Raw genomic sequence first — 16,234 nt, forward strand, 5'->3', positions numbered from 1 at the left:
CGCGGTTAAAATGATGATATTTCATAATGGCAGTACCTAATTAGAAAACGTCCTTCATGGATTAGAGTTAGAGGCATTCTGCTACAGGCGAACACTCCGTATGCGGATCTGGCGAACTACAGGTTCATTTTTGCAAAAAATAGAAAGTACCGTTTCAGGAAATGGTTCAATTTGGCGAGGCAAATACATCCGATTCGGCAGAGTTTAGTCGAAGTTTGATACATACAATGTGAATTAGATATAAACTGAGAATGTTTTCGTATCGGTACTCCCACTTGATACCCGATTACCGCGAAAGAGGAAATCATCTCGTCTAGCTGTCGCGTGATCGTCTAAAACGATCTTGCGAATGCGTTCCGACGTGGACTCGAACTTTTCAAATAATTTCTAAAAAGCCGCAGAGCGACAAACAAGTCCATAAAGACTCCGTTTCCGCTACCCCCTGGTTCTTTCTTCTCTTTCCACCGTTTGCGCGATTCCTACTTTCGATCGGCCGTTTAGCGGAAATTTTACGTCCCCTGTGCAGAATCGCAAGCTGAACTTCTTGACACGTTGTGCACAGATTCCGTGCTATTAGACGAAATTACAACAGTGGGATTAAGTATAATGTGCTCTTACTTGTCGGAGACATATTCAAGATCCGAGTTTTGATTTGTGATCTTCGAATGCTACTCGAAAAGGATAAGGTTTAATAAAATCTAAAATAATTGTATTATGGAAATAAAAATTTTGTAACAAGTTTAAAATCATAATTAAAAAAAAAAGTGAAATTGTTTGAAGAACGTTCAAATTGTTCCTGGAATTTATGAAATATTTCTGCGAGTTTGCTACGCAAGATGCAGCAATCTTGTGGCCGGTGGGATTCGTGGAAGGGAGATCTCCGGTGCGATAGAAATCAGCGAAGTCTGGTGAAAGATCTTGAGCCCCCTCGAACAGATTGGCAATTAGTCCTGATTAATTCTGCAAACATAAGGAGAGCAACACGCGCGCGGTCTGCGGTAGGTAGGGACCAACCCCTCAAATATTAGGAGGCCTGTAGCGGCGTTGAATTGATAGCCCGATCCCCGTTTCATCCTTTTTTATCGATCCATGCACGTGGAGAAGAATTACGGATTGCCTAAACCGGCTAATCGCTTAAATCGTGCTTGACCCTCATACGCTCCTCGTATGAGAACATACGCCTCCAGATCGTAGCTTTCAAATCTTTGATAGTTCACCCTTAGCATATTTTATTTGCTACTTTTACAATAGTGAGCTATCCACACATCATCGAAAATTATAACCTTAGTGGAGTAATTTTAATTTTTCAAAGTATTCAAAAATACATACCTGGAAAGTAGACCTTCAGACGTTCTTCTCTTCGATTAATACGTTAAATGCTGCCCTAATTTGTTGGGCATCGCTCAAGTCCCATTTATTTCGTTCGCACAAGCGATCAGCGTAATTAAGTTACTGAATAATGAAGTTCTCCCTTTGTTCCCAGAAACGTGAGAGGAAGTTAATACCAACAAGGAAGAACAGCTTGAATAAAATGTTTAACGTCCGTCTAAAATATTAGTGTCCGTTTTGCAAAAGATCCCTTAAAACGAACCGGAAGCTAATAAATGAAATATTAGATGGAGCTCGCTGTTGGAGTGAGGAGTATAGTGCGGGGAAGGCAAGGTCACTCAACGTGATTGCCAATAATCGAATGAGCGATACGGTTCCAGGGACTTTCCCTGTTTTATCTCTCCGCACGTCCGATTATGCGAAGCATTTGTCGCGGACGTGCAGTACGCGCGTCTGGCCGTGCAGTGCTTGAACAGTTCAGTGCTGTGCAGTGCTGTGCAGTGCAATGCTGTGCACTCACCGTCAACAGCGATATATGCGTGTACGTGGCAATGCACTTCAATGCTGCGGCGCGGCCTACTTAGCAGCCGGCTTGATTAACATCGAGTGATTAATAGACGCTCTCACTGTACGTAAGCAACCCCAACAGCGGCTGCTTCGAAGATCTAATCGCGCGATATTTATTGCCCTACGCATCGTCCACCTTCGGACCCTCTCCACGCCGATTTTGCGAATACTTCTTCTCCCTCTGCCTCCTCCATTCTTCCCTCATCCCCCTATCCTCCCTTTCTTCCTTCCTTCCCTCCCCCATCCCCTATCTCGTCCCCTTCTCGTTTCCTCGTTTTTCTTTTCCGCTCTTTTTATCGTTTGTTTTTGCTTGGTCGCTCGCAGCCACCGCACGAATTCTTTTCCTTTCTGTGTACTTTCTCGTCTCAACGGCACGCAGTTTTTCTTGCTTTCTGTCCGATTAGGAAGCGCCGGGATGCCACTCGATGCGTGCACTTGATCGTCCAGCCATCGCAGCGGAGCCCGTCAAGAAGATCACCCGAAGTGCTATCTCCAATTTTTACAGAAACCAACGGACCGTCTTACCACAAATCACTCTAACCCTTATGTCAACGCAACGTTTTCCACGATGCTCGATGATGCTGCATTTTATATTAGGTTGCTCGGAAAGTAATGTCATTTTTGCGGTGCGGGATTCGCCTTCTCATTCCTCGATAATACAAACACGGGGTATTTCAGTAGTCAAAAACGCTAAATAAAAGATCGATCTAGGGTGCTGTCTCCCTCTCCCAATCTTTTCATTTACGAGACGTAATTTGCATTATACGGCAGCATGTAACTATGAAAATAGCTACATGCGCAGTTGTATGCTTCCGAATAATGCAAATTACGCTGCCGAATAATGCAAATTACGCCTCGTAAACGCAAAAATAGGACTTCTGAGGGAGATATTGCCCTAAATCGATCTTTTATCTAGCGTTTCTGACTACTACAAAACCCCGTGTTTGTATTATCGAGATAATGAGAAGGCGACTTCTGTACCCTTGCAATTCTGAAAAAAAGGAGTCTACCCCTCATAGACAATTTTTCACTATTCAGAAGTTTTATTGCGGCAAATTAAAGATGCCACGCTCATCGAATTCTTGTTTTATATTAGCAAAAAATTGAGATGTAATGTACACTGTTTAAAGTATGTTGAAGAGAAACAAATAACTTGTAATACGATGGTACATCCTCTCCGTATAAACAGCATTATTAAAAAATCAAAATGAATCGAAATGGCCGTCCGGTCTTTTCGTGGATCCAGGATAACGTGACGTTACCTTTTGTCGCGAGACGAGGCGTCTCGCGTTTACTTTTCTCTTACGTGTTGCGTCAGCGTTACGTTGGCGCCGCATTCGTCTATCCAGACTTTAAGCCGTGTTTACAATTCCGTCTGTGACGGTTCGCGATTACCTTCGTTCCGGATCGCGGCTCTCTTATCCGACTTCTCCATTTCAGGAGAAAAAACACTGAACTCGACCCTGCGGCGGGCAGAGACGCGTCGATATCGGGACTACGATTTACTATTGTTTCCCTTGACCTGGCGAATTATTAGCTCGACGCAAAAACAGCGGGAATTTTTACTGGATTATGCACTCGAAGATACACTGTTAATTGCGCAGTCTAATTAAACGTCCATTCTATTAGGTCAACCAAAAGGTCCTTTCGTAACGTGCATAGTCGATGTTGTTGAATATTATGACTAGACTGCGGATTTTACGCATTCACGGCAAAAATGAGTAGGTGCGCGTTCATGAAGAATTATTCAATTATTCATCAACAAATTTATTTTGTGGGTACCGAAGGAGGAATAACATAGAAGAACAATTTCTTTTGTCCGGTTATTTTTTCAGTTTTTTAAGGTCATCGTTATTTTTTTATCGAGAAAATTTTTTTTTATTCCATTTTATAGTGGCTGAAAAAATACATTTAAATATGTTTAAGTAATTAACAAGATGGAATAAAAAAAAATAACGATGACCTTGAAAAAACTGAAAAAATAACCGGACAACAAAATAATTGTTCCTCTATGATATTCCTCTTTCGATACCATTTAAATTATGTCAAAAATATTTTTTTTGTGCCATTAAAAAACAGGAGATATTTGGGTGGCCTCCTTCAGCTGAGACACCCTGTATATTATTTAAAAAATGGCTAAAAATTCGAATAGACACATTCTCGTTATTTTTATATAAAGTAGTGCAAAATAGTCACTTTTAATCTATTAAATTTTTGTCATAGGTGCATCAAATGCGCAGTCTACTTATTTCTATTAGGTCCTATAATAAGATCGTCGTTGATTTCAATGAACCAAGTTCAAAAATATGTAAAACAAATTTGACTACTGTAAGATCTTGTCAACATGCTATTTCGTCCACTGTGCGTTTAGGGCCCGAGCCAGCAACCCACGAATTAGGAATCTATGCGAATTCCAACACTGTCGAAGTAGAACAATCGAGTGACCAGGTCAAGGGAAAAATGGAAAAAGGCTTTCGCCGGCCCAATAACATCGGTTGTGTTCCCGGGGCGAGGTTATGGGGTGGAACAGCATGATTAACACATCAAAGGGAAACCGCGGGCAGCCTCGGAGGTTCAAGACTCGGCCGTGCGTAGATAGAGTCGTTACACGCCGCCGCACACTCTCGTAGTTTATTTATACACCCGGCCCGAACAATGAGACGATAATTAAGATGCTGTGTAATTAGTGATTAGCGTACGCGGCGTCGAGAGGGCAGTCAGCTGTTGGCGTGGCTGCGCAGCATATGGGACGCTCGCCGGCTCGCGGCAACACACCATCGTGTTCCGGCACCGATATCGTTAATAATAATAATTAAACGGCGGATTTTTACGTGCCTGTGGTATGCGCGAAATTCGGAGATACAGCCGTCCCTCGATTTACGCGGCACTTTGTTCACGCGAGTTTATTTTTATGCGCTTTAATGATCTCTCGATTTACGCGAATTCTTTACACGCAGTTTCATTTTATGTGGTTCCTTCTTTTTTCTCTCTTCCGTTATTCGTTTTTTTTTTATAACTCGTATCGTGTGGCTTAAAGTATTTTTTTTAATACTGGTGGATTGTTTTACCATCGATCATCAGGTTCAACATATTAATCTACACGCAATGGAAAGGAATTGGAGGCCGCCTTCACGTCTAATGGAGGAGTAGTTGGTGCGCGGAGTTCCTAGCTGGTAAGAATTTTCTTCATTTCTATGTTTAACAATAATAAATAAATATAGTAATAAAATGTAAACATAGAAAGAGTGATTCAATACAACTAGTTCGCGGCGCTCTTTAATTTTGTTTCATTTCACACAGTTGAAAACATAGAGAAATTGTGTAAAGAAAACTGCATTAAGTGAAGTTCCTAGATGTAGAAGATGATCACAATTTGGTTTCCACTGGAATCTTCGCTCGAGTGTTCTAACTTAAATTAAATAGAGTAGCGGTAAAGAGTAAAATACAATCCCAGGAATGTTGTATGACAATTGGGTAGCACACTTATCATCTTGCTAAAGACAGCAAGCTCTTATACAATTTCTGTTTTCATGAATTGCAGCTGAAACTTGCGAACTTGCTCGAAATCATCGCAGTCAAGTAGACAGTTATTACTTCACGAAGAATAACAGTATTTTGACTTCTTCCGAAGGGAATATTTTTTCGAAGAAAGGTCGAGAGAACGTACTTTAAAAATAGTCAGAAGTTCTACGAGAAAAGTTCACGCGAAGTTATCGATCGCTGACTGCATTATGCAGGTCGCGATTGCATTCACGCTGTAACTACATAGTCTCAAAAATGACGTACAAATTAGTTCACTGCTCTCTTTCTCTGCATGGATTTGTTGTTTTTTTTACACACGACTAAAATACAATTGAATCTCAAAAATAATCCCCGTCATTTCCTATGCACTTACTACACAGAGAATTGTTCCAATCCAATGAAATAAATGTAAGTATAATATACAGTTACAATTAATTGTAAAGGCTAATCAATGTATATATCAGTTCCTTGTGATTATACAAATAACAAGGTCCAGCTTGTAAAAATTACAATATGTGCGCGATTAAATTAATTTGTTCAATAATTTCCGAAAAATGCTCTGTTTTTCGAATAAAAGATTTGAAAATGAGTCGCGAATCTTTGACACCAGTCACGATTGCGACAACCTGGCAGTTGCAGCGCTAATCGAGGCCAGGAAATTACGAATTTCGTGTAATGAAAAATTAGAATGGAGGAACGAGCGTAATCGCTCGCAAGAAATCGGGACTGTGCATAGTGATTCTCCGCCTCGCCTCCTACGACATCGTTGAACGTTCGTATTATCCCCGAGCCCTTTGATCGATACAAACAGATATCGATAACAGCACGATCTTATCGCGCGGTTAGGCTCGGTTAAACGTGGACGGTGTTGCATTACACAAAGACGTGATGCATAGCCGGCGATACTATCGGCGGCCACAAAAAGATGAAGAGAAACGGAGTGAGATGTTTATTATACGTAGTCGACTGTGATACCTCTTCGTGTAATTAATGTGAATAGCAGGTACTAATAAAATTGTTATCAATCGTGGCTTGGATTCTTCTGGATGCACATTCTATGAGATGCTAGTGCCTCGCCTAACGTCTCCGTGATTTTCTAACCGTTACACGGTCACCGACGATTACTCAGCTTTACGAAACACGTTTACGAGAGGCACGTAGAACAAGATGTCAGTTTTTTCTTTCTTCAACGGTGAATCGATTGTCGTAATACCGTAATTCGTCGTGGCTGTAATTGCTGTTCTTCTGATTGGTAAAGGGGCCTCGTTCCTTCAGCATCCTATTCGGAAGGCCTGTCGCGTTCGGTTCCGAATTGAATATTTCTCGTTAGCGTCGCGTCAGCTTTGATTCAATATACAGGGTGTGACGGGAGAAATTTTTTGAAATTGTCACATCGGAGCTACTGGACACGCTGAAGTACAGAAATCCTTTTATGGAATATTTGGAATATTTTCACGCACAGAAACTTTATACAAGAAATATTAGAATCAATATTTTCATACCTTCTTCATATGTAGACATGTTCTTCCTATTTCATTTGCAACGACCGTAATTCCAAGTTAACAAAATTCACGGTACAGCGTTCGGCTCGTTCGTGTTCCATGCGCGTGTTTCATGGGCGCTCTAATGTGACTTTCGCGGGCATAATGGTGTCATGTTCGAGGTAAAAATCGCCGGGATGATTTTCGAGGAGAAAAATGAAGTGGCAGATGGAAAGAGGATAATAATATAGGTAGCCTGCGGCTGTGCCGATGATTAATAAATCAGGGACGGCGTTGAGAGAACAGTTTAACCTGTAACCCCTGAACGATCTATCGTGCTCTTTCTCCCTTTTAGCCGTTCGTCTCGGCCGTTTCTTTCCTTTCTTCGCCAGAGTATGCATCTTTTTCACGGAGCCTGCACCGCCGAAACTGACTTTGTACCAAGGCGGCCTTCTCCTCCTCCTCTCCCCTCCCCCTGTCCCCCCTCCGATACAGATACGTATGCAACATGGTCTGTGGGAACAGGCCGACTCTGAATGTTAATTGTTGCTTAAATTTATGACAGCCCGCCCTCCGCCGCGCCGACATCCTTCTCTCTCTTTCTCTCTTTCTCTCTTCGTCTCTCTTTCTCCTGGATCGCCGTCGCACCCTTTCCACTCGCATAACCACGGCTATTCATCCCGCTGTTTCACCAACGATCCCTCGAAACGAGCTCGACGATTAACCATCGTTTCGCGCCGCGACCACGAGAAATTAGCGGCCGAAATCAGCCGGGGGTCGCCACCACCACCAGTCCTCTATCTGCTTTCTTGCTCGCGGTCGTTCGGAACTTTGAGCTCCACCGACACTCCTCTTCCCGATAACCGCGACACAATGCTCCCCGAGATTGCGTCGGTGTTTATGCGTTTCTGGAAAAAACTGTACGCTCGATAACGGCCGCCGCGACACCGCTCTTTTTTCACTCTTTTTGCTCTCACTAATTATTTTATATCTGGAAGCTACACATTGGAAGCGATGAATAGGCTGACCACTATACTCCTTCAAATGCATAGGAGTTTGTTAGACATCTCTTATTTTTATGCAAATTATGCTCTGGAAATTACTTTATAATTCTTAAGGTCTGTTAGCTTTTATCGTTCTCCCCTGGGACTTTGTTCACGGAAGACTCTGTTCCACTCGGGAAAAACGTATCAATATAGCCGAAAATATTATAGGTTACTGGGAAAAACAGAAATAGACTCCCGTATTTATGAAAACTAGCGTGCATAATTCACGCTGTTCCCGCAACTCATTGTCAGGTTAGCGTTGAACGAGCCTTTTCTGCTCTAAAATTAACGCTAGATGATTCGCGATGTAATTGTTCAGGAGAAAATTTGGAAGAAACTCATGTTTGTCAAATTAAGTTTTGATTGTAGCAATTAATTTTATGAATAAAAAAGAAAGGAGATCAGGATTTGATGGGAGAACAATAAAAGCTAATAGACCTTAAGGAAAGCCATAACAATTGCACTATTTGTCAGCAAGAGCGTAGAAACAATTTTAAAGAGAAACTAAAAGTAGGCACCGTGTATCGACATAAGGGTTGAATGAAAAAAAAGACTATCCGCGAAACTCTTTTCATAGAAACGCGAGGAAAGGGTTAATGGCAAAGGTCTAAAGCAAGAAAGAATGAAGCGTGATAATGTTGCGTTGTGGAACCGGTTGGAAGAACCGCGCGCGCTCCCATCAGTTTAGGCGCGTGTGCGTGTGAGGCCTGTTGACAGAAAAGTGAGCGATTGCTCGTCAAGCTAGTCGCTGCTGACAGTCGATGACAGGCACACGTACACGTTCCAGACCACACACAATAGGCGTCACCACGAGATACGCCAGGTTGCTAGAGCGCGAGCGCGCGATCTCTGGCCACGGGTACGCCACGACCGTTCCTTTTCATGGTGCTTGTGCGCACCAATTCATATGGTAATCTCCTGGTCCCGGGCGTTATTCTGCCTTTATTAAGTGCACCGTGTCTGACCCATTTCGCCTGTCAGTCCCGCTCCAGGAATTTCTGAGTCACCCGGTGCGCGTCGCACCACGCGACCAACGTTGCTAACCCCACTGGCCCATTCCTATCCCTTTTGTTCTACCGATTGGGACCATGGGCCCGGAAACATCTTGATTTGGAATCAATTATCAATCAATAAATTACGAGTAATTAAATCGTACAAAAATATATGGCCAAAGAAACTACGACGACCTTGATATACTGATAAGAAAATTACCTTAAGAAAATTGGTTTGCCTATCGTAAAAAGTAAGCGTGATGTTTAAGATGTTGAAAAAATTAAACGGGTATCTCACGTTCGTATTGGCATCTTCGAAACCAAGAATCATCTACAGAAGCGACTGCCTCGACCATTTATATGCCCAAATTTAAATATTTTAGAGCCAAACGTCAAACAGTGGAAGCGAAACTTTATTGGCATTTTGTGTATGCTTGTCAAAATAGCTTTCGAGAAGGTTTTGCCTTGACAGATCGGTATTAATTGGCTGTAAATGTTTCTGCACTTCAGAGTGAAAGGATGGCGAATAGTTACAACATAATTGTTACGATTCGACCTAACCCAGTTCCTTTATTATTTGAACGTAAATGGAAGTGCATCCCTATCGGCGATTAATTTTGCTATTCAATTATATTTTCCACATTTCTGGCAAACTATGGTGATTTCCGTGGGTCTAAAGGTCGTCTCGATGGTTCATCATCCAATGATGAACTTCAAAACGGTTCGAAATCTCCAGACAGAGTTCGGACATTGTTTTTTGCACGAAGACTGCGTTCGCAGTGAATTACACATCGATCCACGGAACAGACAAAATAAATCCTTAATGCTGTGCAAACATCAATTAACACCCAACAAATTGCAATTGATTTACGAACAAATACGGGAAAAAATCGCATTAGTAAGCACATAAAAATCCTTCGCGTCTTAACACGTTGCAGCAAATGGTCCGTACCAGAGGTTTAAAGTGTTTGTGTCAACATGCAAATTACACAGTAGATTCTTCATGCGATCTGTATATTCAACATAGAAGTCTTTCGCTTTCAATCAACGTGCATAATCAATAATGTTAATACATTGTCGGCACAAATAACATTTCACTCTCTTTTGCTGTATTTCTTACAATTGGGCTCCAGATAGACCCTGGGATCACTGGGCGATGGGCAACAAATGTATAAAACGAATTTCGCACGTTCAGCGTCAACTTCAAAGTTGAAACTGCTAATAAATAGGTGAAATAAGTGCAACTCTCGAATGCAATTTATCCAATTTCCTCTTACTTACTATTTTAATGAATTTCCAATACGACAGGTGAACGATTCGAATTTCAAGTGTGGTTGCAATCAATTAATTGCAAAGGCCAGGAGTTACTTAGTGCAGAACGTTTTGCGCATTCTTCAGTACAGTTCTGAAGGAGGTTGAGTCTCGTTGGAAAAACCCCTGCGCCGAAAGATTAACCAAAGACGAGGATTCCGAGAATGCTTCGGGACCGCCTTAAAAGTCCTGGCGCGCGCGAGGCTAGCGAGACCATAATTCGGTGAACTGTTATGACGATTCGTTTTATATGCAGAGTGTCCGTCGTCGTTGTTAACGCCGCGCATCATCCTTTTAAATCCTTCTCGGTGTCACAGAGGTGGTACGGCCTCGGATCGAAACGATGCAATAATGTCATTATTAACGTCACGCGTTTTACGGGCCCGTTAATTTCCACCACGTTTTTCTCCCCGAGGCCCGGCGTATAAGTTTGTTTAATTGAGGAAGGAATTGCACCTCAAACAAAGAACATGTCTTACATGGCATGATCAAGTCCGAGGAACCGGTCTTTACGGATTCTAACATTCCGTTTCAACTGCACGGCTGATTTTAATGTCGGCTCGTGTCCTTTTATAGGCAATAAGCTATCGAATTTTCGGGTGAAAGGACGCTTCCTCGATGGCGCCCCAGAACGGCCAATCCTTTCATTTTGTACTTATTTCGAATATTTCTTTCCTTCTTTGGCGAGACAGTGAAAAGCGGGACACGACGATTTCGATCAACGTGTTTCTCAATTGACGGTATGGTTGTCCCTTATTTTTGTAGATTTTTTCATTTATCCATTTGCATTTCGTAATGTTACGAATTAAGGTGGGTATGTTTAGGAAGTTCGTATATGCTTATTGGAGGGAAAGAATGATACGTTTATATCTGTGGTTGTCAGGAAAAACGCAGCATGTCACAATTTCAAAAAATTCGAGTTTATGCGTTAATTACACTTTACTACATGCTCCTATATCGAAGCATTAGTGATGAAAACTTTAAATGGCAATATCTCGAAAGTGAAAGTATGTGACATGCGGCGTTCTTCCTGACAACCACAGATATATCTGATATAAAAATATGTACATCTTAATTACCTTAATTTACATGTCAGCAATTTACCTTAATGACGTCGACATCACACTTCCTAATGCCAGCTACCATATTTTGCATTGTTCGTATCCATTTTTGCCAGAGGATAAAACGTCCTGGTTCTCTCAACTCGTCACTATGCAACTAAAAATACGACTGAGCCGTGCAACCACGAATCCTAATCCAGTTGAAAGCCAGACATCAGTAAATTACTCTGCCACGTGCTCAAAGCGATGCACACTTGTTTTTCTTCGCATAGGATCGTCGGTCAGACTGAATTGAATAATTACTAAATGAGCACGCGAATATAAATCCGAACGACGACTGTCTCGAATTTTCTGCAGCTCTTTCATTGCGCCTTTGCGTTGCACTGCTTCAAACTGATTTCATACGATTTCTATCATTTGTTTGTTCACTTTGTTTTACGTGTCTGCAATTATTGCAAATGACGATAAATGATTTTCTCGAGTTCTCAATTTCTTTAAAAGGAAAACGCGCGTTCGCAAAATTTTGCAGAATTTTCTCCGCGCAGAAATTCGAATCGGATCCACCAGGCGATCGAGGATCCAAGATTCGAAAATACTGCCCGGGCAGTTTGAAAAAGTTTCCTCGTCGAGTAAAAAGCCACGTATGCCCGAATCAATTCAACGGCGCGTGCAATTTGTTTCGCAAGCACGATCGTAAAAGCTCGAACGTAAATGTGCAATCGTAGAAAGACCCGCGTCAACTATACGACATAGCATAGTGTGCGTTAGCCGGTGGTAAACGTCGCCGGACTCCGCCGAAAATAACATTCATTGATTTCGCGTTCTGAATGAACGAGTGCTGAGACGAGGATGAGACAGTTTAGTATTAAGGCTGTCGCCCACTTAACGACACACAGCGCATCGACGTTTTCTACGTTATCGTGCTTCACTGAGAAAAAATATTGGCACCGCCCGATTGTTATGACACCGGTTTCTATAGCTGTGGAAAAGCTTGAATGAAAAAGCTTCACGATGTGTGTGGGTCTAGTTATTCTAGCTCATTATACCAGCAGAGTTAATATGCTGGCTGTCGAACTAGCATTTTAGAAAATGCTCCAATGTTTGCGTTCAGAATTTATCATAGTTAATGTCCCCATTTGCTCGTGTCTCTTATATTTTATCCCTTTGTAGTTGGAGCAATTTTAACTTTAAGATTAAACATTTCTTCTGACCTACAATAATTTCATTTTACAGTTAGAAGAAAAAATCACACACACTTTAAATCAAAATAACTTTTTCATGAATGGACCAGACGACTTCAATGTCTCTGTAAGGATAGAAGAATTAGTCTAGTAAATGATGTCTAAAGAATATGTTGAAAAATGCATTTGGTCGGAATTGTGAAAAACAATAGTAAAAATTGATTTTTACGACTTTTTCAGCTGGGTCAATAACGAAAATTTAAAAGGTGTGTTCGGTCAACTCGTATAAATTATATACGCTCCGACAATGTCATTGAAATTGGTTAATTGGTTCGCGAGTTATAATCGATCAACAGTGGTAAAAAAGCCGAAAATCTTGAAAAATAGCAATTTTTTGCAATGAAGTTTTCAGAACGTATATAATTTATACGAGTTTACAAAACACATCTTTTAAATTCTCTAAAAAAGTTGTAAAAATCAATTTTTACTATTATTTTTCGCAATTCCGACCAGATGCATTTTTCAAATATATTTTCTAGACGTCATTTACTAAACTAATTCTTCTAGCCTTACAAAGGAATTGAAGTCGTTTGGTCCATTTATAAAAAAGTTATTCTGATTTAAAGTGTGTGTGATCAGTTTTGCTCCTAACTGTATATGTTGTATTTTCATTTTATGGATATAACATTGTTATAGTACCTCATACAATACTTAAATGTGCAGTAATTGATTAGATACCAACACGTTGAATAATGTCAACAATATTGTGAATAATGGTACTCTGAGTCACCACTCGAGTACTGTAAACAATTGTGTAAAACGATCCAGTGGCCGAATTATTGAAGCTACTCGCATAAATTCACTATTTTATATGAAAACGAACAATGTCTGACCGGCAGTAGCGTAGCAATCGCTCGTATTTTGAGGGTGTCTAACATATCGTCTGGAGAAAGGGGTACAGTTGTCTAGCTATCGAAGAGAATGGTACGATGAGAATGTGGGAGTCCAGCATTCTTGGATTGTGTTTCGCCGGATATATGCTCAGGGTTCTTGCGTAGATCCTCCTCGTGGCAGCCGCGTCCCGCCTACGTTCCCTTGTAATATCATCTTCGATTTTGGAGCACGTTACCAGAATAAATATCACGAATATTCTAGCGTAGGAATGACAGATCGAATGCTATTCGGGTTTATCGTCCGCGTTATGCGTGGATATCAACGATAGCAGCCGACCGACGATACACGCGCGCCTCTCTACGTGCTTTTACGTGTTCCGACGCTCATTTTACGCGAGTTTAGTAGTCCCCTAAATCATCGGCAACGGTTTTGTTTATCGGCCCGGTCTTATACTTCTCGTTCCGCGGAGAAACGCGAGTTCTCTTCATTTCAATAAGAAAAATGCCACAAATAAGTTGGCGAAAGTCCCATCAAAAAATAATGAAAAATAAACAAGTTTTTTAATTGGATTAGTAGTGGTTCATACCGATATACCCGACCGAAGCAACTCGAGCTTCTCGACCCCTCGCGGGGTATACTCCGCAGTAGAGGGGACATGCGTTTTTCGTAGATTCTACGGTTTCCGTTTTCTTAGATCAAGGCTTTACTGTATTTCAGTTAAAATTGTATGGGCCATAAAAATTTTATGAAATGATGCAGCAGTAAAATCATGAATCAACCCACTCATATTTCCATTTCTTCAATGCTGCCACGATCGCGTAATATTGCGAAAATTGTGCAACTAATGTACACGTTCCCATTTCTTCCAACATCATTTTTAACGTATTGCAGCACAGTTGAAATGTTCGATGGCTGACATTTGGTAAAAGTAGACGCGAACTTGATCAAATCTTTCTACGAGCACACCAAAAACGGAGACGTTGATTGAAGGTCAAAGGTTAGAATCGTTTCTGGACCCAGGAAGTTTCTCGCGGCGACGCTCAAGATTGTTTCGCTGGATGATATCCCAATATCGTCGACTGCGTGATGCCGAAATGTCGTGCCGTGACCTTTTCACTTTTATTTATTATTCCGAGCGAAGCCCGGGGATCTTTGGAAAAAATCGACAATAACGAGAAATTTATGGCGCACGCAAGTTACTGGGAGCGATGGTTAGTTGAATAGAAATACTGTTTAACGTCGCAGCCGAATATATCACTGTTGTTATTGGGAAATAGGGGATAAATGTGTTCGTGGAGTTACGTGGTACCCACCTACACTGTCTTCTACGCACACTAACGTTCGTACCCAGATACCTAACACAGCCAACTACCATATTATTGTTGCGATAATGTACAGTGGGTAAACAAATACGTATAAGTAGGGGACAATGATAAATGTAATTCTTCTTTTAATAATTTTTATAAAACCCGCAGCGATTATGACTAGACTTGGAAGAAACCACCTTTAGATGAAAATATATTTTCTCTTTTAATCATCTTAAAACAACATCCTTCAATTCTTCTAATGCGTTTTCCGCCTTATATTCGACCTATTTATTTTTGCCATAAATTCATAAAATCCGCAATAATAACACTGAAGTCAGTTAGATGAAAATATATTTTCTCTTCTAAAGATCTTAAAACAACATTCTTAAAATCTTCTAATATGTTTTCCGCCTTATATTCGACCTATTCATTTTTGCCATAAATACATAAAATCCGGTAGTACAATAATAACACTGTGAAGTCAGTTAGATGAAAATATATTTTCTCTATCAATCATCTTAGAACCACATTCTTCAATTCTTCTAATGTATTTTCTGCTTTATATTCGACCTATTCCTTTTTTGTCATAAAATCCGCAGTCTAATAATAACGCTGTGAAGTCAGCAAAATAGCATCTGGAATTTTTAATACTTCTTCACGAACGAACGCAATGCGCCGACTAGAACCATGAAAAAGTTAAGTGGGAAAACGTTAATACAGCTCCGCGTCGATACGAAACAGCGATAAAGACAGGAATATTGTTTATGCTATTTTGAAATGATCGCAGTTATTAAGAGAAGAATTACGTTTCGTACAAAAGATCTTGCTGTGCCTCAAGATGCAGGTCTTGCATGAAATTGCATCGCATTGTATCATTTTCGGATACGTTCTCGCAATCAGGCGTGTCCGCAAAATCGAAAGAGGATTGTGTGAGTACTGGATGTTTTCCCGCGTTGTATAATCGTTATTAGTCGCAGCTGCACGCGTTTTGCATTGGTACGTGCGTGAGGCATACGTAGAACCCCATGCGTCTCCGAGTTTATTTTATGCTTACTATGCTCGAACCTGCCTCAACACGTTCTTCGAATATTCCTCTGTTTCTCTTTACAGCTCGTATAATGAAACGGCAATTCGCCGTGCGTAGCTCGTGGTCAATTCATTTATGAAGAGGACGTAAACGGCGCGGCACCGCGAGAGAACCTCCTCGCAATCTTCGCGAAAACGTTGCCAGTCCATTCATTCGCATTCCGTTAAATCTGTCGACTACTTCATCATTTATTTACTCCAAATCTACAATAGCCAGACTATGAACTTCTATGCAGAATAAAAATTTATCCGAATTGATTGCGAGCTGACATTCATTTTCTGAATAATTCTCATGGCTTGGAAATAATACGATTTCTTAACTGCTTCAAATATTTTCACTGTTCTGAAACAGGATTTCCGAGAGAATTTAAAGATTGAGAAATCTAGCAAGGGGAACACAGGACAGGAATTATGCACACCATGCGCGTGTCTCTTTTCGTGCATGTCTCGATAAGTT

The 16,234-nt window shown here is 41.0% G+C and overlaps 1 protein-coding gene across 1 annotated transcript in view; it reads left to right on the plus strand.

Annotated features, from left to right (window-relative positions):
- The first annotated feature begins 3,994 nt into the window (after window positions 1-3,994).
- LOC143208531 (fibroblast growth factor 17) overlaps window positions 3,995-16,234 on the plus strand; it is a 163,805-nt gene continuing 151,565 nt past the window's right edge. Inside the window, exon 1 of the mRNA XM_076422987.1 lies at window positions 3,995-5,069. The gene's annotated coding sequence lies outside the window, so the exon portion shown is untranslated. The remainder of the gene's footprint in view (window positions 5,070-16,234) is intronic.

Source organism: Lasioglossum baleicum, chromosome 5, assembly GCF_051020765.1.
Source record: "Lasioglossum baleicum chromosome 5, iyLasBale1, whole genome shotgun sequence".
NCBI lineage: Eukaryota > Metazoa > Arthropoda > Insecta > Hymenoptera > Halictidae > Lasioglossum > Lasioglossum baleicum.